Source organism: Neofelis nebulosa, chromosome 1, assembly GCF_028018385.1.
Source record: "Neofelis nebulosa isolate mNeoNeb1 chromosome 1, mNeoNeb1.pri, whole genome shotgun sequence".
Classification (NCBI taxonomy): Eukaryota; Metazoa; Chordata; class Mammalia; order Carnivora; family Felidae; genus Neofelis; species Neofelis nebulosa.
The window spans coordinates 222906476-222929632 of record NC_080782.1 but is presented as its reverse complement, the minus strand read 5'-3'; the positions used below and the strand labels follow the sequence as shown (position 1 = coordinate 222929632).

General features: G+C 40.7%; 2 long non-coding RNA genes across 2 annotated transcripts in view; one reads left to right on the top strand and one right to left on the bottom strand.

The window, feature by feature from the left end:
- The window catches only part of LOC131486118 (uncharacterized), a 204889-nt gene that overhangs the window by 132655 nt on the left and 49077 nt on the right, over window positions 1–23157 (bottom strand). The window contains exon 2 of the long non-coding RNA XR_009249192.1: window positions 12411–12547. This is a non-coding gene — a long non-coding RNA (uncharacterized LOC131486118). The remainder of the gene's footprint in view (window positions 1–12410; window positions 12548–23157) is intronic.
- LOC131486120 (uncharacterized) lies at window positions 14203–18163 on the top strand. The gene is made up of 3 exons (XR_009249194.1): window positions 14203–14344; window positions 16321–16451; window positions 17318–18163. It is a non-coding gene; the product is annotated as an uncharacterized LOC131486120 (long non-coding RNA).

The following is a 23157-nucleotide window of genomic DNA, read 5'->3' as shown; positions in this document are numbered from 1 at the left end:
AATAAATGACCACCTGCTTTAAAGCTCCTATTATTTTTAAGATCTTTTTTAAGCTCCTTTGAGACAAAGAGGTCCCAAGTAGAAAATTTTTTCTTTTATATCCAAGTTTCTCAGCTGAAATATCTACATTTTAATAGGTGCTTCTCTGATTTTTCTCTTTTAACTTCATAACATATTTTACAGCTCCAAGGTGCTGGTAAAACAAGTTTGGAAAGTTTTTTTTAACATAGATTAAATGCCAAGAGCCCTCCACTCTACCCACCAGACATACACAGCTACAAGTCCTTCTCTTCACAATGCCGAGATAGTCAGACCCAGTGTTTGGAAACATCAGTTTCTCAATCACAGACTGAGAAGGGCCTGCAGCTTATGTGCAACCCAGCTCCTTCTCCAGTGCCCACTACAACGGATGGGTGAATGAGCAAATGAACAATTGGGCATTGTGTGGACCAGCCTAGCAGATGGTCCTCTGAATAGTTTCCTTATCTGGATATTTCTTAGAAATGTTATAACGTTTCTTTCATTATAAATACTTCATTTCTCTAACATGAAGGTTTCTTCTCTCTTTGTCCTTATCACCACCAGCTACCAGTAGCCAAGTTACAGAAGCAATGGCTATATATCCTCAGACCCATGACCACTCAGAATCAGAGTTGCTTTGACTGCACAGCAATCACAGTGCAACACGCCCGAAGAAAAGGGACCCTGAAATGGGACCTCTCTGGACTTCCTCCCCAGACCAGGAATCAGTTCTGATCTAAATCGGAAGTGCTTGGATAGAGAGGAAAGATGGATTTGATGCAGGAAATACCGGACACAGGAAACAGGAGAGCAGCACTTAACCACCTTCTCTCACTTGATTCTTCATCAAAACAGTCACCAGGCTCTGTAATCTGTAAACCTTCCAGGGTCAGGGATGCAAAAATGATGGTCCAGAAGGCATGCACTCCATTCACAGCTCCATGTTGACAAATTATGAGCTTTAGTGAGCTTTATGCTCCTAAAAGGCAAAAATCATGTCATTTGCTACTTTGTATTCTCAGGGGCCTACTGCAATGTGGGGAATATAGGGAGGAGGGAGCTTAAGAAGTATTTGTAGGAGGAAGAAAAGAAGGCCTGAGAGAGATGGGAAGGAAGGAAGGTAGGTAGATAAAAAAGGAAGGAGGGAAGGAAGGAAGGAGGGAGGGAGGGAGCAAGGGTGGGAGGGAAGGGAGGGAGGGAGGGAGGGAAGGGAAGGGAAGGGAAGGAGAGGCATAGGAGTGAGGGAGGGAGGGAGGGAAGGAAGGAAGGAAGGAAGGAAGGAAGGAAGGAAGGAAGGAAGGAAGGAAGGAAGGAAGCAGGCAGATGTTGAGTCTCCTCTGGGAGAGCATGGCACAAATTCACTCATTTGTGCCTGGACCATTTTCAGTCATCTGGATAACATGGGCCAAAAGGAGGATCTGAAATTCATATAAATGATACCATTCTGAATATCAGGTTGGTGAGTTAGCTTGTCTCCTCTACATATGTGGTTTACTTTAAATGTAGTGTATAGCTGGAGGCAAGGAACAGGTATGGAATTCTATAAAAGATGGAACTGCATTATTGAAAATCATCAGAGGCCTTCACTTGAGCTTTCGAGGTTTGTAGGCATGGGAAATTAGAGCCCTGGAACATGTGATACTATCTTCGAACCAGAGACCAGATTCCTTGATTAAACTTCAGACTCTTGGAATCTCCTGATTGTTCATCTCATACTAATGATCTGGGAGAAATACTAGAAGGCAAGTTAATGATCCTGCTGAGTCTGAATTGGGAGGCAGCCACCTGAAATATTAGTAATCGACCAAAGTAAAGATATAATTACAGGCTGACTAGATTAGAAATTTAATCTCCACAGTACTTTCCCATAAGTAAATAAGGTTCAACTTATAAAACATCATGAAGAAAAAAGGCACTACACAACTCATCACTGTGTACCTTAGAACACTGGCTCCATCTGGACTCAGCTATGCCCTTCTCAGAGCTACATGCCAGAGGGATGGTCCCCAAAACAGTGTAGTCTCCAAACAGGAGATACTTAAAAACATAAGCCCTCAGTCCTAACCCACCAGGACTGAACACCAGCATGTCCACCGTCCTTCATGACCCAGTGAACACTGAGCACCCACCATGCGCCAGCCATTTGTGCTGGATGCTGGGATACAGACAAGGAATATCCACCTCTGGGCAGCTTAGCCTATGCTGGCAAATGGGCCTTTCCATAGAAGAAAATAACAGGGAATTACTTTCCTAACTTGGTCCAGAAGAACTTTGGATTTCCATGCTGGGAAGCCTTGCCTAGGTGCAAGTTTCTCTAGCCTACCTCGTGAAGAACTACCTCTTTTGAGTCAGGACACCAGACAGGTCTAGAGAGGCTGTGAGCCTCTGAAGAGTGGCTGGCCTCCCTCCAAACTGTCAAATAGGGAACTCTGACCTCTATATCACTGCCCTTTTCTTGTTTTTCCTCCTGTGTTTCCCAACAAGCTGTACATCAGAATCACTGAGGGCACTTTTTAAAAATATAGATGCCTGACCCCTACCTCAGTCTTGCTGAATTAGAATCTTTGGATTGGGTGAAATCTGCTTGTTGGACAATTTTGCAAGAAATTTTAATGTCAAGTTAGAGAACCACTGGGTAGTGGAAAGAACACAGGTTTTGGAGCCAGATAAACCAAGATTTGAAATCCAGCACTGACAATTAATTGACATAATTAACTCTAGGGGACCTGGTTTAATTACTTAACATCTTTGTGACCCAGTTCCCTGTGCAGTAAAGTGGAATAATGCCCAGAGTTATTACAAACTTGGAATAAAATACGAAAAATATTCGGCACTGCAGCCACTATCATAATTTCCTCCCACCTCCACTAAATGCCTGCTTCCCAGAAAACATCTTATACCAATATTTTATGATTTGGTTCAAATTTAAGTCAAACTTCTCCAGGATTATCCTATGGGTTTATCTCTAGCTGTGGAAAGAAGAGTTTTGCTCACTAATTTTAAAACTCCAAGAAGCATATTGTAAATAGGAAAGATTCAGGGGATTCAGTTGATTTTAGCCATAGGGACGAGTTACAGGTACCCTTCCCTAGAGAGACAAAGTCGATTATATACTAAATTACTGGGAGCAAGAGGTACAAATCTAGTGAGAATTATGGGAAAGGACAGAGGCCACCGTTTTGTCTCCTTACATTTCTATAACAAGTTACCCTTTATTGCATGATGATGAAATATACAAAGAACACTGGACTAGGAACCCAAAGACCTGTGTTCAAAACCTAGCTATGCAACTTTGGATAACTCAATTCTCTCTGACCCTCAGTCACTTACCCCATAAAATGAGGGATCGAGGCTGCTAAAATCTTACTACATTGACTTATGGATTTCATATCTCTTCAAAGTACAGAATATTCAGCTAACAGTCACATAAGTGAAGCAGGAAGGTTCTGGCAGGCACCAGTGTACTGAAGAACAACGAAGACCTTTCAGAGAAGTGAGCCCCTAAGAAGCACAGATCTTGAATGTCTCACGGGAGTCTAATCTTAGAGTTTACCCTGAATTTGCCAACCCTTGACCACTCTGACATTCAAACGAGTCGTCTGCAGCCCAAGTTCCTGGTAAAAATAGGAGTGGGCTAAGTGTCCACATGCCACCTGTCCCTGGATACTCCTGGCAGGAGGCAGCCAGAAAATAACTGAACCTAAACTTGGATAGAAATGAGCTCTCTCTGGGGTGCCAGGGTGGCTCAGTTGGTTCAGTGTCCAAATTTGGCTCAGGTCATGATCTCATGGTTCGTGGGTTCAAGCCCTTGGTCAGGCTCTGTGCTGACAGCTCAGACCCTGGAGCCTGCTTTTAATTGTGTGTCTCCCTCTCTCCCTGCCTCTCCCCTACTTGTGTTCTCTCTCTCTCTCTCTCTCTCTCTCTCTCTCTCTCTCTCTCTCAAATATAAATAAACATTAAAATTTTTTAATAAAAAAGAAAAAGAAAAAGAAATAAGCTCCTTCCAAGATAAATAGACAAAAGGTAAAACTGTCCAGTTGGTTTTCCAAGAAAGTCTGAAGAAGATCATCAGGGGGCGAAAACCACCCAACAGGGCCACCTAAGAGCTGTAACCACAATCTCTACCACCAGTGACCTAGCAGAGGCTCAAACATGCCTCTCCCTGTCATGATTTTGGCAGGGTCCACAGCTAGTTTACTCTTGGGTACAGGTATTCCTGCTGAAGCACCAAGTGAGAGGAGCTATTAACAGGATACTTTGGGAAAGAGAATTGAACCAGAAAACCCCAAAGAATATTCTACTTCATTAATAATATACAGGCCTTGAAATAACCTTCCCTAACTTTTTCCCTACTTTCTAATGTATCTGAATTTCTTTCCATCTTTCCTTTCTTCTCTTCTTTCTTAAGGACAAGATGTCACCTAACCTGGCAGCTTTGTATCATTTCACCCCAATGACTCCTCTCTCCTGGATGACCACACCCCAACATCTTCTGGATGACCACATAACCCTATCCTGGATGACCACATCCCACCCTTTCCTGGATGATCACACACCATCCTGTCCTGGATTACCACACCCCACCCTCTCCTGGATGACCACATAACCCTTTCCTGGATGACTACATCCCATCCTCTTCTGGACGAACACACCCCATCCTGTCCTGGATAATCACAGTAAAACTGACTTTTCTCCTGGACCTTCTATTGGCTCATCTTCCTCTACACCTCCCTTAAATGTGCTTTCCAGGAATCCAGCCTGAATCCTTTGATTTCTTGGTTACACCTTCTCTCCTCAGGCCATTGTATCCACACCCAGGGCCTCTGACCACCACATTTACACCACAGATTCCCAAATAAATGTCAGAGTTCCAAATCCAGTATGGAGGTTTTGACTCTTAGATCTTAATTGTCCCCTTAGTCTCTCCTTTTAGGACTAGAAGAAAATGGCCTGAGCTACAAGTAGGATGCCCCTCAGAAGGTCTTTCCTGAAAGGAAGCCAGTCTGAGCACATTTTCTGTTTTCCTGTTCCAACCACTCCCCTGTCCTGATCCCGTGGCTACAGAAGCAGTATAGAAAGTGGTGCAAAGGTATTAGCACCTAAATTTGAATCCCATCTCCACACATAGGCAACTTACCTAACATCTCCAAGTTTTATTGCATCATCTGTGTTGAGCGGTTTATAATAATATCCACCTTATGGAATCATTATGAACATAAAATGAGATGATACTTATAAAGTGCTTAGCACAGCGCTCAGCACTTAGAAAGAACTCAATGCTAGCTATTATTATATGCCTGTAGTCATTATGCAAAAATGGTGGTTTGCATTCAAACTTCTACTATCTCAATAGGAAAAAGAAATCCATTTCAATGCTTCTAAGTCTATTAACCCTTTCCTACCTCCATAGCTAAATATAATCCAAATGGTGGCAGTCAAGTTCTGAGGCTGCTAGTGGAAAAGGCTCATGAAGGAATTGGCTTTCTTTCTTTGGAGTTTCTTTGCCAAGTACAAGATTCTCCTATCAATTAGAGTGAGCTAATTCATGCCAAGCATTCTTCACCATCCAAGGTGAAGTTGAAGGGAAAGACACACTAGTGAATTCAAACACAATAAACAAAAGAAACATACATCAGGCAAAGCCAGGGAAACAAGGTGCTGAGCACAGGAACCATGTTTTTTGTCTAAGAATTTACTTTTGACAAATTTGCTTTACTCCAGAATTCCATCTTTTGCCCTGTAATTGAAATTCCCTTGTCCCCAGTCCCAATCAAAATGGGTAGGAAAAAGGAAGCTTAACATCCCATAAGAGACAAGTGACAGAAGAGACAAACTCTTGACCAATTAAAATAATTCTCTCACTTGCCTCACTTTTCCCTGTAAAAAAAAAAAAAAAAAATTACAAGAATCTTCCTGCAGCTTCATTCTATGTGGCTTCCCTGGGGTTATGTGTTTGTGTGCACTCATCATTGTTGAATTTCCAGCTTTCATTTTTCTTTAGAAAGCAACACTTAGTTCACTGAAGCCTGCTGATTATGAGGGTACACAGACCCAAATGAATCATAGAAGCAGCCAGATTGCACAAATACAAATCCTCCGCATTGTGTCTTCCGCCCGCCCTAACCTTCTCATACGGCCTCTCTTCCCAGCATCCCTTTCTCTGATTACCTCATCCACACCCAAAGTACAATTAGTGCATTCAAGCACTAGAGACAGCTAATAAGGCAATGAAGAGTGCAGCAAACAACCCCATGGTTCCTAGAATCTAGGCACAACACAAAAGCAAAAGAAATTTAAAAAGTAATAATATCTATAGCTAGTCCTGTGGGGTACCATCCAGATCTCCCCATCAACTCATTCCGTCAGCTACCAGGAGTGCTGGCTGCTGATGGGACAACTGAGTCCCTTTCTAGGTTATGTACTTAAGCTTAAAGAGCCACCTCTCCCGAGTTTACACTTTCTTCCTAAAGACAGACAGCATCCAATACCTGGTCAACGTGGAGGGTTCAAAGCTGAATCTCTCTGCCTAAATTCAGAGCAATTCTGAATGGCTGTCTCAGGTCCAGCACTCCCATAGGTTGATGAGGGTCTTTGTTTGGACTGCACTACACTTCAACTTCTCTACCCAATGCCATTCCCCTCACTCCCAGTAAACTCCTGTGTGCAAATCTATCTCACTCTTTGTTTGCCATTGAACATGACCTAAAACAACAGCCCAGAAGGCTAATATTTCAAAGATCAGTGAAACTGATATTTCAGAAACTTCCACCGAGTCCTGAAGCATTCCTTAAGGTCCAAGGAAATAGTCATGGGTAGTCTTTGGTATCACACAGCCAGCCATCAGCTTGCTCCACAATGAGAGGATATTGGGCTCTGGGGAGTAAGAAAGTTAGTTGGCTTAAAGCTAACATGTCTAGGGCTCCTTCCCGGAGCTTCTTGGGTGTGCCCTTAAGCAAGTTTTTTTAGAGCAGTGTTTTCAAATGACCTTTCTCATTTTCAGTCTATCACAAACCAACAATACTTTTTATATCCAAATATATATATACATATATTTAATATACTTATAAACTATATTTTATAAAGTACAATAAAATGGATGATAATTCCCTACTTAAGTAGAGACTGCACATAGTGATTTCCTTCAAAGGGGTACATGGTAGGAGGGGGATGTGGGAAGATAATATTACAGCAAAGGGGCGCCTGGGTGGATCAGTCTGTTGAGCCTCCGATTTCGGCTCAGGTCATGATCTCACGGTCTGTGAGTTCGAGCCCTGCGTCGGGCTCTGTGCTGACAGCTCGGAGCCTGGAGCCTGCTTCGGATTCTGTGTCTCCTTCTCTCTGACCCTCCCCCATTCATGCTCTATCCCTCTCTGTTTCAAAAATAAATAAACATTAAAAAAAATTTTTTTAAATATTACAGCAGAGAAACCTGATAAACATGACCTTATCCAAATGATCAAGGTCAACAACAACAGTGATAAGTCACGTTGGCAATATGTTGCCTTGATTTGATGAGATGAAAATGGCCCTATGCCTTTCTGGTCTTGCTGCCAAAAACTCATAAGCCCAATTTCATCATGAGGAAACATCATATAAATCTCAACTGAAAGACATCCTATGAAACTCTTGACCAGTATTCCTCAGAACTGTCAAAGTCATCAAAACCAACAAAAGTCTGAGAGATTGTCACAAGAGGAAGCTAAGAAGACATGACAACGAAAGATAATGTGGCATTTTGGAAGAGAACCTAGAATAGAAAAATGACATTAGGTTAAAAACTAAGGAAATATCAATAAAGTATGAATTTTAGTTAATAATAATGTATCAATATGAGCCCATTAATTACAAAAAATATACCATACTAATGCAATATATTCATAATAGGGGAAACTTGGTGCAGAGGATATGAAAACTCTCTGTATTATCTTCTCAATGTTTCTGTAAATCTAAACTTGTTCTAAAAAATAAAGCTTGTTCTAAAAAATAAATCAAATATAAATGAATTTATTTTTGAGACAGATAACACAAGTGCACCTGTGTGAATGGAGGAGGGGCAGAGGGAGAGGGAGAGAGAGAATCTCAAGCAGGCTCCTTGCTCAGCTCAGAACTCGATATGGGGCTCAATCTCACAACAGTCAGATCATGACCCAAGCCAAAATCAAGAGTCAGACACTTAACCGACTGAGCCATCCAGGCACCCCGAATATAAATGAATTTTTTTATTTTTTTAAAGGTTTATTTTATTTTGAGAGAGAGAGAGAACATGAGTGGGGGAGAGGGACGGGGACAGGGAGTGAGGTGGGGGAGAGAGAGGGAGAGAGGGAGAGAGGGAGAGAGAGAGAGAGAGAGAAAGAGAGAGAGAGAGAGAGAGACCCAAGCAGGCTCATGCTGAGCATCAAAAGTCAGATGCTCAAGCGACTGAGCCACTCAGGCACCCCAATAAATGAATTTTTAAAAAAATATATACATAAGCCCTGTCTTTTTATTAGTGTCAATCAACAAAATGTCTTTGTCAAATTTTTACAAATGTTTCTAAATGCTTACTCTCACACTCTGTACCTACATTGCCACCAACCAGTAATAAGTGGTTCCCAGAGAGACACCAGTCTGAAGACAACAGTCTGAGGAGCTGAGGGCTCCTTTTCCTCATCAATGAAATGAAAGCAGGGAACCAGAGGATCAGAACTTTCATGTTTCCTCATATTTAACCTCGGGAATGCTGTAAGTGATCACCTTTTGCCAAACAATAGGTACTCAGAACCAGATGCCTAGAACCAAGCCCCTTCTCCATGACCAATGGCATAAGGTAAACACTGTCCAGCTGTATAGACGCCTATTTTCTCCAAAATTTCTTTAACTCAAGCAGCACAAAGGGTACTATCTCTGGGTGCTTTTTTTTTTTCAATCCAGAACTAAAAAAGGAAGAAATGAAACATAAAAGTAATAACTACGTGTTCAGGCTGTCACAGATGGTCCTCAAGCCAGGGTGTGTGTTCCTTTTCTCTCACTCAGAAGCCCTAGAAAACCAGGAGAAGGCTCTTGTGCCAGGAGATTGTTGGAGTCATAAGCCAGCTGTAATTGGCCAGGAACCAAAGGTCTGTCAGCAAACCATGAATTGTCAGAGTTGAGACAGGGCACAGCATGAGAGAAGACATACCACAGTTTGGGAAGTTGGTAAAATGAGTGGAAAGCACACCTTCCGATGAGCAAGAAGGAGGGGGAAGATTGTAGTTGAAAAACAGATGGTATCAACCTGTCCCACCGAATAGGTTTTTGAGATGTGAATGGAGGGTTTCAAAACAACCCGGGGAAACAATTATACGTCTGAGAGGGCCAGAGATGATTCAGTTTCTTGTGGGTCTTGGAAAGCCTAAAGTTGATGCCCACAACTGAAGCCCCAAGAAACAGGAAGCAGACATAGCAAAAGCCAGTAGGGAATATGAACCACGAGCACATGCCAGGATTCAACCACCATGAGTGAGATTAAGGATATTTAAATATTGGAACTTTGGAAAGAATTTAAATATTAAAAACCTTAGGTTCCATGTAGTATTCATATATTATCTCCTATTAATTACATATTACTTTTTTTAAATTTGTTTTTAATGTGTATTTATTTTTGACAGAGAGAGAGAGACAGAGCATGAGCAGGGGAGGGGCAGAGAGAGAGGGGGAGACACAGAATCTGAAGGAGGCTCCAGGCTCTGAGCTGTCAGCACAGAGCCCAATAAGGGGCTCGAACTCACAGACCCCGAATCATGACCTGAGCCGAAGTCAGACGCTTAACCGCCTGAGGCACCCAGGCGCCCCATTAGACATTACTTCTTAATTAAATTTCTATTCTAACTCCTCTGTGGTCCATCTCCTAGCAATAGAGTTCATCTAGATCTCTGACCTATATTTCAGAAATTTCTAGAGATGGGATATGTCAGCAAGGTAACATTCCACAAGAATAATTCATTAGTTAGAGTATGTTCATACCTACAAGAAACAACCTCAAATCTCAAAATTCTAGTAGCTTAATACATCAAAGGTCATTCAATGAAGTCAGCAATAAGAGCTCTGCTCCAGGTAGTCATTCAGGAACCAGGTTCCTCCCAACGTTGTGGCTCCCCTGTCTTAAACACAAACCAGTATGGGAGTGGAGAATGGAGAAAGCCCACCCATTCCTACCTACCTTAATGTACAAAGGATACAACCACTTTTGCTCATATTCCATTGGCAAGAACTAGCCACATGACCTCACTAGATATAGGAGCTGGAAAATATAGTTTGACTATGTGCCCGGGAAGAAGAAACAGGTTTGGTAAGCACTGAGCCAGATGCCAGGAGTAATTACAAGAGGAACTCCCAGAAAGCCGCCCAAACATGTTGGTCTTCAGTATTTTCATGTATCTCAGATAATAACATCCTAGAAAACATGGGCACTGTCTGGACAATTTACTTACTAGCACTTGAGTCAGTGCCTCATCTGTTAACACTTATTCATAGGATGAAAAGTGTGTGGAGTTTGACTGCCTTTATGTCTAGATTCTGCTACTTGCATCCTGTGCAACCAACCTGGGATAGGTCATACATCCTCTTGGCACCCCAGTTTTCTCCTTTGTAATATAAGGGTATTGGTACTATTTTACAGGATTATGAAGTTTAAGTAAGGTAATTCTTACAAAACACTCAGCATAGTGCCCAATACATTTGTTTAATGCTCATTTATTTATTTGGAGAGAGAGAATCCCAAGCAGGCTCTGCACTGTCAGCACACAGAGCCCCATGCAGGGCTGGATCTCACGAATTGCAAGATCACGACCTGAGCCAAAATCAAGAGTCAGATGCTTAACTGCCTGAGCCACCCAGGTGCCCCAGCACAAGACTTTTTAACATTTGCTGAATCCTTCCTATATGCCACAGAATACCAAAAGGGTATTAATAAACTAACAATACTTATAACAACTACATTTTACATACAGAAAAACAGGTCCAGAAGAGTTAAACCATCCCAAGTCATACAAATAGTAAGTGGAAAAGCTGGATTCGGAGCTCAACCTCTATACTATCATCTCCTGCCTCTCAATAAATATTCCTGGTTGATTATTGCTATTTTACCATCTTTACTGAAGTATAATTGACATACAATAAACTGCACTTATTTAAGATGTACAGTCTAAGGTCTGACATGTTATACATCTGTGAAACTGTCAACACAAGTCATGAACATATCCATCAGCCCCAAGAATTTCATCAAGCACCAACTGTTGGAAAGACTACCCTCTCTCCACTGAATTGCCTTTGCATCTTTATCAAAAATCAATCGACCCTATATATATATGAATTTATTTTTCCATTATATCCATTGACATTTGTCCACCTTATCATTGTTACCCTTATATTTCGATTATTATAGCTTTATAATAAGTCTTGAAATTAGGTAATATGAGTCCTCCAACTTTGCTCTTTTTCAAAGTTGTTTGGCTATTTTAAAGCCTTTGCATTCTATATGAATTTTAGATCAGCCTCTTAATTTGTACCAAAAAAAGTATATTTTTAATCTATAGATCACAATGGACATTGTGAATATTTTCTTGGAAGGACTCTGGGTTCTATTATATTTCTCTCAAAGGGTATGATATTTTTTGGGGGGCAAAGCTGCAAAAAAAAAAATTTAAGTACTCCATGTTTCAGGCAATAGTTCATATTTCAGCTCAGTTTACTTACCTTTTACTGAGTGGCTTGTAGTGTGCCACATGCATCTATGGTTCAGGGGCCAGCCAGAAATTTGTGAAGTTTGTAAACAGAATTTGGGACTCCCCTCTCTGGCTCTTTCCTTGTAGAGATGTCCTCCTCACTTTTTAATGGCCGTGATTGCTCTCAACTCTCTCCTCTAATTCTTCATGCCAAAAAGGCTATCAACATTTCTTATGAAATACTCTTCAGCTAAAAATCATAACTGAGGAATGAATTCTTTGTCTTATTCTCTCATCCAATTACCCTCCATAATCTGTTTGTATGTATCCACTTTCCAGTGCCTCCAAGTAGTTGTTCTTTGTATTTTTTTTCATCTGCAATTGGTCCGGTAGCAAACTTAGCCATCCCAGGGGTGGAAATCAGTATGCATTTTTAAAATAACAATTAGGCATAAGACATTTAAGTGTGAAAATGAACATCTTGTATTAATTTCGTTTCATAACAAGAAGACTTAGAGAACCAAAAGAGCACAAGGCAGCTTAGAAATAAAGAGTGAATATTTCTAGAAGTGGAGAAAATCCACAAGGTGAGGAAGAGTCACCAAAGACAACATAATGCTGAATTACAGTTGACTAGGCCAAGTCTGACCAAAGTGATAAAGATTATTGGTTAACATATTTGGAAGGCCACGTGGCTGTGCTCAGTACCTTCTACTTGCCCAGTGCTGCTTTCCACTCTTCTCCACCTGCCCTCTGCCCCAGGAACCGACCCATACGGTCTTCAGGCTGCATCAGGAGCTCCCTTCCCCTGTGGCTTCCATTTGAATTCAACCAGTGGTGAGTATCTGCAGAAGATCAAAGGGAGGGAAGAAAGTGAAGTCAGAAAGAAATGTTTCCCAGGATCTTTCCCAGGTAAGTTTTTGTGGGTGGACCACATCCCTCCACCAAAGGCCACAGTTCTTGTCAGGAGGACCTCTCCAAAAACTCTGGGTTCTCGTAAACCCTCCCTCCCCTCGTCCCTTCAGACTTACTGGTAATGGCTTCCCACCAGGATACTACAACATCCTCTGTTGCTTTTCCTAAACCCAGCACACACCTAAGTAAATAGGCCCTTTATTAAACTCTTCCCGGTGTGAGTGCACCATCTGTTTCCAGCCAGGTCCCATTAGAGCAAGCACTCTCAGAAAAAAAGTGACTTTAACAGATCCTTAGAAACAGAGGATGGTAAAGTACCAGCCCACATGTTATCAAGGCAGTGGAGGAGAACTTCAATGTCTCCAAAAACAGTAACTCATAAATTTCATTGACGCGTCTTGTCTAATTTAATGCTAACACTCCAGTTGAATAGATATTGACATCATTTCTATTAAAGGTAAGAAAACTGAGATTTTTAAGGCAGAGTTGAGCCACTGGGATTCCTGACCTTCTTTAGACTACAAATCCTATCAAGTCTTCACTACACCTGACTCTTCCCATTCAGACAACACATGCCACCAATGCTAAAATTAAGAGCTCTCCGCCCATAGAGGCAAGACAGTAAGTTCTTTGAAGCCCAGGGAAGGGAGTGGTCATTCCAGCTTTGCCATTTGTTAGAACCCAAATTCTGGGGAAATAACATATGGCAAATTCAGCCAGTTTGGAGATCTGAGTTTATTGGTCAGAGACCCCTCTTAGAGTTATTTTAAAGAATCTTTAAAAGAAACTGCAATATGAGGGTTGTCACGTGTACAGCTCATCAACCCATGGCTCCCCAGTTCTCAAGTTTATGACATTGAATGAAAGTCAGCAGAATAGATTAAGATCTCAGGCTCTGGAGACACGCAGATCTGAGTTCCTGGTACAAAGCTTGCTAGTAGCTGGGAGCTTGCTAGCAAGCAGTATAACTTTTCTCATCATCCTCAGTTTCCTCATCTATACTATGGAGATAATAATAATCCCTGCATCATAATGTTAAATAAGTTAAATAAACTAGTGCATTTTAGTGCTTAATACAGGACCCGGCTCACTGTAATCACTCAATAAAATGTGGCCAATAATAATACCCAGATTCTAATACACAGCAAAGGTTCATTTTACCGTAAGATGGCCTGTAAATATTAAAAGAAAAAAAATCCTCTTAGACACATATTAAAGACACAATTTGAAATTTACAGAGAAATAAAAACCTAAGCCTTAAGTGTAGCCAACACTGCTCCCACTTCCATTTCAATAAAAAAGAGAGAGACTCCAGAAGTTGCTGGCCCTCCAAGTAAGCCTGTCATTTCCTAAAGTAAAAGCTTTAGGTATATATATCCTGGGTATAAAATGTAACAGAAAGCTGTGTGCTCAATTTATTTTATAGTTTCTTACTTATTGTTTTCCATTTCCTGTTTTAAAGCTGTAAACTTCCCTTAAGCTGCAGCTAAAAATATTATTGTCATTGAATTACCTAATTTCTTAGTATAGAGTCTGGATTGGAGGCTGTCCCCAGACCCACACCCCTACTGAGCTGCAAACCAGTGCACTGCTGTTTGGACGGCGCAGTTTGCCCTTGTACGTGGTTATAATGCTGCCATTTAATGTTCGTGAGTGAGTTCTTTCTGCAGATGAAGTTACTCTAATGAGCAATTCTGGATCAAGATTTTGACCATGGAAGGCATTCTGTAAGTATTTGGAAATTGATTTATTTACCAGAAATGGGAATATTTTAATAGTATTTGATCATCTTCCACAGGGAGACCAGAGGTTACCCCCTTTTAAAGGCTTTTTAACCTTTAACATATTTTATCCCAGAATTACACAGAGTGTGAGGGGTGGCTCAGGTCTATCCTCTTCCTCTTGGTAAGCACAGGAACAAGGCCAGGGTCACTGAGTCTGCCCTCCCAGACCTGCTTGTGGAAAGCTTCGGGATAGCCTACTCCCCAGGCATTGACTGTCAAGACACAAGTAGGGCTTTCTTGGGGATGCCATCCTGCAGGGTTCAAGGTCAAAGTCTTGTCTGTTGCAGAATCAGAACCCAATTAATGTCACTCACACACTCACAAATAGAAATGGTCACAAAAATTAATGTTATAATCCAGTATTTGGTTGGATTTTTTGTTTGTTTGCCTCCTTCATACTCAATTTCTGTGCTGAAAAACTAGAGGTAGGCTGAGGCAGTTGGGGTTTGCTCTTCGAAGTATAGCAGGTATGTGCTCTGCACTCCACCCATCCGAATCTGAACCCCCACCATCCTCCTCCATCCTCCTCTTGGACACTCCAGACAAACACACATTTCTATTGTGTGCAGATGATCTCTCAGATGGACTGCAAGACCCCATAACTCAAGATTTTGCACAGTTGTTACAATTTCTGTCAATCATAAACAGATATCATCTAAACCACAATGGCTTTAGGACTCCCAAAACTTGGATCAAATAAGTTTAGATAGCTCTACGGATTTTAACTTTAAAATGTTACAAGAACTTCCGTGACTCTGAAAACTTTACATTTCTTTAAATTTGTTTAAAAATTTCTTTATCTATTTTGAGAGGGAGGAGGGGCAGAGAGGGAGAGGGAGAGATAAAGAATCCCAAGCAGGCTCTGCACTTTCGGCACAGAGCCTGACATGGGGACTGGACCCACAAACCGTGAGATCATGACCTGAACTGAAACCAAGAGTTGGATGCTAAACTGACTGAGCCACCCAGGTGCCCCTGAAGACTTTATATGTAATTTTTCCTTCATAGTATAACTGGCTGATAAAACAGAATTCCATTTTTTTAATATATATAGTTTATTTTGAGAGAGAGAAAGAGAGAGCACAAGTGGGGGAGGAACAGAGAGAGAGGAAGAGAGGGAGAAAGAGAGAGAGAGAACCCCAAGCAGGCTCCACATTGTCAGGGCAGAGCCTGAATCAGGGCTCAGACTCACCAACCATGAGATCATGACCTGAGTCGAAATCAAGAGTCAGTTGTTCAACCGACTAAGCCAGCCAGGCGCCCCACAGAACTCCTAATATTACTGAAATACAAGTTACTACACTGATAAACAGTCTTCAGCAAAAAACAAATTTCCATTTTCAGTAACCCAGAATAGCACATCATTGTGGCCACTATCATCTTAGGTCTTTCAACCACTGGTTAGGGTATCATTAAAAAATGGAAGCAACTGAGCTCAGTGGTGCCGCATCTGGGAACTGCCAAGACTTACTGCCAGGAAGTCTGGATATCATACAAAATAGCTGGAAAGCAGGTTACCTGTTACCTAGCGTTGAATTGATGGTATCATTAGGCACTCTGCCCCACCCACCACAATCTACATCCCAATGGATGTCATAAACATGGCGCCAGCTTCCATTGCTGAAGTGGCTCCAATTGTCTCCATCATCAGACACACCCGCCAGCCCCAGCTTCTGGGAGGTAGCCTGGCAGACCAGGTGGGGCTCCTTCCAACCTGAGGAGAGCCTCCTGCTCTCTGCAAACAGAAGGCTCTCTCAGCTCCTGCTCTAATTTGCCTTGAAAACCAGCGCACATTAGAGATTGGAAAAATCAAAACCTCACAGCAACGATAAGAGCACTGAGAAGCAGCCGACTTCCTGAATCTTGAAAAGAAATGTCATTGGAAGATATTTTTCTCACTGCCGCCTGTGTTTTCTTAGGCACAGCTAAATTCAAGGCCCGCCTCTCCCAGTCTTACGTACTCAGGCTCTCCGGTGAAGGGAGGGCAGACAGCTGCCGAAAAAGTGTGGCTGTGAGTCCAAGGAAAGGATACGAAACCCTCAGGAAGAAGGTGTGTAATATTTTTGTTGAATCAAATCATGATTTTGTAAGGGGAAAAAAAAGACACACATAAAAGTCCATTTAATGTTTGGCAAAAAGGGAGAAAAAAAAAGCTTTCTGTGTTCAACGCAGACTCACTTCAAGGGAGCTGTAGGTCAAATTACCAGCCTGTGACATGTGGAGATTGGCTGAGAGGGCTAACGGTAACTCAAATTCCAATGCTCCTGGCCTGTTCCCGAGCCCATAAACTACACAGAAAATGATCCTGTTTGCTGAATTATTTTCAATTGCAACAGCTGCTATAACAACTCAGAAAAATTTAATGTGTATATACAGGCCTGGTGAGTAACCACTTCAATATATAAATTTGGGGGGTACGCAATTTTATATATGTGTATTATATATATAAATAAAATATTGATACATAATATATATGAAAATATTGAAATATATATTAGTCCACAATATTAGTCCACAAAAACTTTCTCCCTATAAAACCTTCTTTAACCAAACATACCCATAACAAATCATAATACAGAGCATCACAGACCCTTCCACTAAGACTCCTGGGACTCTTAACGGCTATCTCAAAAACAGTCTTCAATAAGCATGAAATTCCTTTGGAGCCACCATTGTGCAAGCTAGTCTACAATATACCCATGTTTCATTTATTTTATCTCATTTTTTATTTAGTAACTGACATTAGTTTCAGATGTAGAACATTTGATATTTGTATATATTGCGAAATGATCACCACAGTAAGTCTAGATGACTTAACTATGATGCATAGTTAGAACTTTGTTTCTTGTGATGAGACCTTTTAAGATCTACTCTCTTAGACTCATGTTTGTTTTGTTTTTGTTTTTGTTTTGTAAGTTTATTTATTTTAAGAGAGAACAAAAGCACTAGTAGCGAGTGGCGGGGAGAGAACCCCAAGCAGGCTCTACACTGTCAACGTGGTGCCCGACGCAAACCTGAGCCAAAGTTGGAGGCTTAACCAACTGAGCTACCCAGGTACCCCCTAGACTTGTGTTTATTCTAATATAAAAGCAACTTCCCTCAAATCTTAAAGTGAAATTCATGCTTTAGGAAATTGCATTGTGTTCTGCATTTGGCTTTGCGTTCCCTTTGACAAGGCGCACGTCCGCCTGGGCAAGCTTTGAGCCTGGTTGCCCTCTTAGCAGCAGGAGCGTGTGAGGGAGATGTGCTGCTGTCTTCCAGCATCAGAGCCACCCCCACACGCAGGTCGTTGGACACTGTCCTGCACTCATCCTGCCCTGGCACTTTGCATTTCTGTTATTGTCGTTTTCACGAGCCTTTCAATGCGAACACGGAATTCCTAAAATGAAACTTCTCCACTTGGGGCTATCTGGTAATTTAGGAGAGAGATGTTAACCTGTGGCTTCCCTGGTTATACATGAGTTTTTGGGAAAACCAACAACGAAGGGTGGGTGGTCTGACAAGGAGGCCAGAGAAAGCACCGGATCCCCAAACTTCATCTGATTATCTTGGTCAATATATGCATGCTGTTCCTTTCCCCCAGCCACCACCTAGGCCCAAAGCCTTACCTGACTTGATAAAACAGACCCTAAGGACAATGTAAAATAAGACAATGACAATCGAAAATGTTAAATTAAAAATACAGAAAAACATAATATAAATAAAAATATGCAAGTTATGAACAAAAATTAAGAGATAATAAAGGTAGATTTTGTTGTTGTTTGTGCTTCGTTTTGTTTGTATTTTCTAACCTTTATCATGAAAACGTTCAAATCTACAGAAAAGTTGAGGAATAGTAAAGTCAATACCTATATATTTTTTGTTTAGATTCAATAATCATCAGCATTTGTGAAATTTGCTTTATCCATCTCTCTCATGCATGACCTATGACTAAGGATATTCTCCTCCGTAACCCTCATACCATTATCGCAACTAAGAAATGAACAGTTATTCCAGTCCATATTCAAAAACTGTTTTGTTTTAGAACCAGCATCTAATCAAGGCTCACAAGTGATATATGGTCAATTCTCTTTGATCTCTTTTATTTAGGATGACACAGTCACATCCCCACCTTTTCCCCTCCATAATGTTGGCTCTTTCCTGTGTTTGCCTGAATAAACCCTCTTGCGATTGTTCATTTTTTTTCTCAATCTCCTATGTGGAAAGGAAGCATTTTTAAAAGATGGATTAAAATATACAAATAATATTAAACCTAAAGCACCAAAAAAATTACTAAATGTAATTAGGCAAGTAAAATACAAAAATAAGAGAAAATACTGGTGAGTAGAGCTTAAGACAAAAGAATATTTTAGCAACAAAAATTTAAGAATGATAAATTTGAAACTTGAGGTGCAAAACTGGATAACAACCTGAATTAAAATCTATTTTAATCAGAAGAAAATGTTTGAGTACACATCCATTTATAACTGAGCAGTAGCAATAGGCCCCCATGTGTTATATACACAAGTATTTAGAACAGCAGGTAGTACATAGTCATTGCTATGTGACTGTTTTCTATCATTGTCATCATCATCACCACATAAAGTAGATATTGACGAGTAAAAGTTGTAACAGGAAACCTGAAATAGAAGCAAGAAAACAAAGGGAAGATAACACTATACTGGGAAAGGATTCTTAAAAAGAAGAAGAAGAAGAAGAAGAAGAAGAAGAAGAAGAAGAAGAAGAAGAAGAAGAAGAAGAAGAAGAAGAACTTAAATCATCATAACAAAATAGTCTTAATGGAAAAACACACACTAAAAATGTCTTAATTATACAAAAATTTAGATATCATAGGATATCATAGGGAAAAAGCAACAGAGAGGAGAAAATACATTCTCAAAAGGGCCACCTGGGCAAAGAACTTGGATCAGCTCTGGAGAGAGAAACATCTTTAATGATGCCAAGTGAAAATGTCCCCAAGGCAAGAGCACAAAGCTGAAGGCCCTTAAATAAACCCCACATCTCTTAGAGTCAGAGGTCCTAGGTTCAAGGCCAGTTTCCCAGACTGTCTAGCAATGTTCCCGAACCTAGAAAACGGGTATTTGTCATGAAATATCTTCATTCTATTTTCTCATCTATAAGACAGTAAGATAAAACTAATTCTAAGACAATTTTCAATTCCAGAAGCCACTAATATTCTGATTCAAATTGTATTATTTATTCATTTTTTTAATTTTTTTAATGTTTATTCATTTTTGAGAGACAAACAGAATGCAAGTTGGGGAGGGGCAGAGAGAGAGACACAGAATTTGAAGCAGGCTCCAGGCTCTGAGCTGTTAGCACAGAGTCTGACGCAGGGCTCAAACCCACAAACCATGAGATCATGACCTGAGCTGAAGTTGGACGCTTAACCAAATGAGCCACCCAGGCGCCCCTCATTTCTTTAATTAAGCCTCCTGGTGTTCCATTGGTTGTGTCTCAGTCAGTCAGACTTGGTGAAAGAGCTGACATTTTAGGAATTTGTATGCCCTCTTTAAGTTCCAAAGACTGCTTGCCTCTGGTTTTTTTTTTTTTCATCCACATATGTTTATAACACCAAGCAAAAGAAAAGACCTCCACAATCCCCATTTCCAAATAGAGAAACTAAATTAAAACCCCCTAAGTCAGTAAGACAGCTCAATTGGACCCCACACAATTCACAAGTTTGTTGCCCAAAATGAGACAAGGCAAGGGCCTTGGAAAAGCTCTTAGGAATGTCAACTATACTTCAATTTATGAAGAAAGAAGAGTTTATCAGGAAGAGGTAGAAAGGTCTAGGACTTTGTGCCCGTATAGATATATACCACTACTGACAAATGACAGCAGCCATTTTACAGCAAAGGACACGTCTGTGTGAACATTTTAGAAATGACAGAGATTAGATCACTCCTGAAGGCCTCCCAGGCTGGCACAAACCCTGCACCACTCACCCACACTTGCAGACATGCCCATGCTCAGGGCGAGTTCCAGCCCCCAGAGAAGAAAGACATACATCCACATTTCTGCAGACCCAGAGGCTGCTTACCATACCCAAATAGGCATTCTGGGAGAAAATGAAACTTGGAGGTCTAGGCATTCAACTTTTTGAGGTTTTTCCCAGTTACGTCCATGCACAGCAAAAGAAAATCTCTACACAGAGATTTTGAAATTTCTGTCAAATATAAAATATGGCAACCATTCTCTTCTCTCCTACACTTGGTCATCTTTCTCCAGCAATGCCCACCCACCCCACCACACACACACACACACACACACACACACACACACACACACACATCACTCTCCCAACACCCCTATGGCTATTCCTTCCTAAAGTGTGGCCTTTGAAAGAGCAGTCACAGAGTACAAGGCTTGGACACCAATCCATAAACTTTGCAAGGCTGACCACTTGTTTAAAAACGACAATAACAATCTTTTTTTTAATTTTTTTAATGTTTATTCATTTTTTGAGAGACAGCATGAGCAGGGGAGGGACAGAGAGAGAGAGGGAGACACAGAATCCAAAGGAGGCTCCAGGCTTTGTGGGTCTTAAACTCATGAACCATGAGATCATGACCTGAGCCGAAGTCGGACGTTTAACCAACTGAGCCACCCAGGCGTCCCTAAAAACAACAATAACAATCTTAAGTGAATTTGTCCTGGCTTCAAATTTTCCCGAATGCTTTTGCCCAGATACAATGGTTACCTGATCACAAAACTTCCCAAATGAACAAAGTATTGTTATTGGAATGAAAATAGAGGCACAGCTGTAACTGGCAGCCATACGAAATGAATTGAAATCAAAGAGGCTTTCACAAAAGTACCCCAGTGGAAGAGCACAGGTTGGAGAAGCATGAGCCAGCTTTGCCAGCTTGAAATGCTCTGCAGTCCTCTGCTCATCAGAGCTCTAGAATGGCCCCATCTCTTTGTCAGATCCCAACTTGTCTGTTGTACTATCCTTATTCTCTATTTTTTTCTACCTAGGACAGAAAAGCTCCAAGTGCCCTTCCAGCTCTAAAACACTAAATTCCAGATAGAGCCTGATCTCTGTGTTTTTGTTTGTTCATTTACTAAACTACACTATGTAGAGCAGTTTACCATTCTTACTAGTTCTCTTAAATTTAAAATTTAAGCAGTTATACTAAGAACCACTGGCTAACAATATTTAACAGAACGTCCCAGTTGGATATTTAAAAGAATGCCCCAGAGGATTTTGTAACTCATTTCTTTTCAACATGAATAATCCCTGGTTTGCACTGTTCCATCATTGCTATGAAATCCATAAATGATCTGTTACTCTGCTTAGTTGAAAAATAAAAAATACTTTGATTTGATAACTAAAGTAAGATGGTTGGATTCTTTGAAAATGTTTCTAAAGGTAAAGTGACTTACTTTGTTGGGCAATAACAAGAAAAGGTCACCAATGATTATAAAAGTAATATAATTATAAAAGTAGCTCATGCAATGGGGGAAAAATCCTTATTTTAAACAAAACCAATTGCAGTTACAATTTTTAAAATATTTGCCCACATATTTACCTTCTTGTTCATTGTTTAGTTGTTCACTCCACTTTTCTCATGTATCTCAGACTTTCCTTTTAGTAAGGGACTGTGGGGAAAGGTTCTATTTACATAAATGGATTAGAAAAAAAGCTTACAGAAAGCCACCACCACAGAGCAAAAGTGTCCAAGGTTAGCTAGTGAGATATTGTAATGGAATCACGAATAACTTGTTATATCACCTGCAGGAAATTACTTTGCATCTGATGCCAATATACTATTGTACTTTGATCACCAACTCCACTTGCCCCCCAGACTCTTTGCTTCTTACACACACAAGTTAATGATTACTATCTGATTGTTTTCTTCATGTTCACCACGTGGGTAATATCTTGTGAGCTCAATTAATATGGAGATGAAAGCCCTGTTTGGGGCTCTTGTCTCCTCCTGGACATTAGCCTCTCTCATATTCAATTCTGTGTCCACTCTCTTGCTGGATAAGAGAGAACTCCAGACTCATAGTCTGCAAAAAGGGACTTTTGATAGTGGAAGTCTTTCAGCTTTTGTTTGAAACTGTCTTTATTTTATCTTCATTTGTACAAATGGTTTCACTAGGTATAGAAATCTATGGTTGATGGCTACTCTCATTCAGTATATGCCATATAAAGGAGTAGTCTGACTTAGTAACAGATGATTCTTTAATTGAGGAAAATAACTTATGGGTTTTGGTGGGCCTTTAGGACAAGAAAAGGGAGGCCTCCAGGCTCAATCTAGTTGTACTAGGGCAAGTCCAAGAAAGATGAATTGCTCTGTTTAGTAAAGTGAGAACTGTGCATTTCTAAGGGTAGCCTAACAAAGAAAACCTATGCATCCAGAAATTAGGTAAAAGGGAGACAATAAGAAAGTCTAAAGAAAGAAACTCAAAAAACAGAAAAGGAGTGTGACCCAGCCAGTGAGATTAAGAACGACTAATAAGTTTCTAGAAATTTCCCATTAGTGTAATTTATGTAGTTAAGAATTAACCTTAACCAAAAAGAGGTCTGTCTTTTGCCCCTTGGCTACTTGGAGATGATCTCCACACCCCTGAATTGTCTTACATGATGGAATCTCTTTGTTTGCCTGAGGCATTTGGCTACTGACTGTCTAATGATGTGACTTATAATGGAGGCTTTGGGCCATGTTGTATAAACCCTCATATCTAGAGAAAAGGAAGACTAAAGGTGTTAGCCCTAGAGGACTGGACACTAACAGTCAGTCACA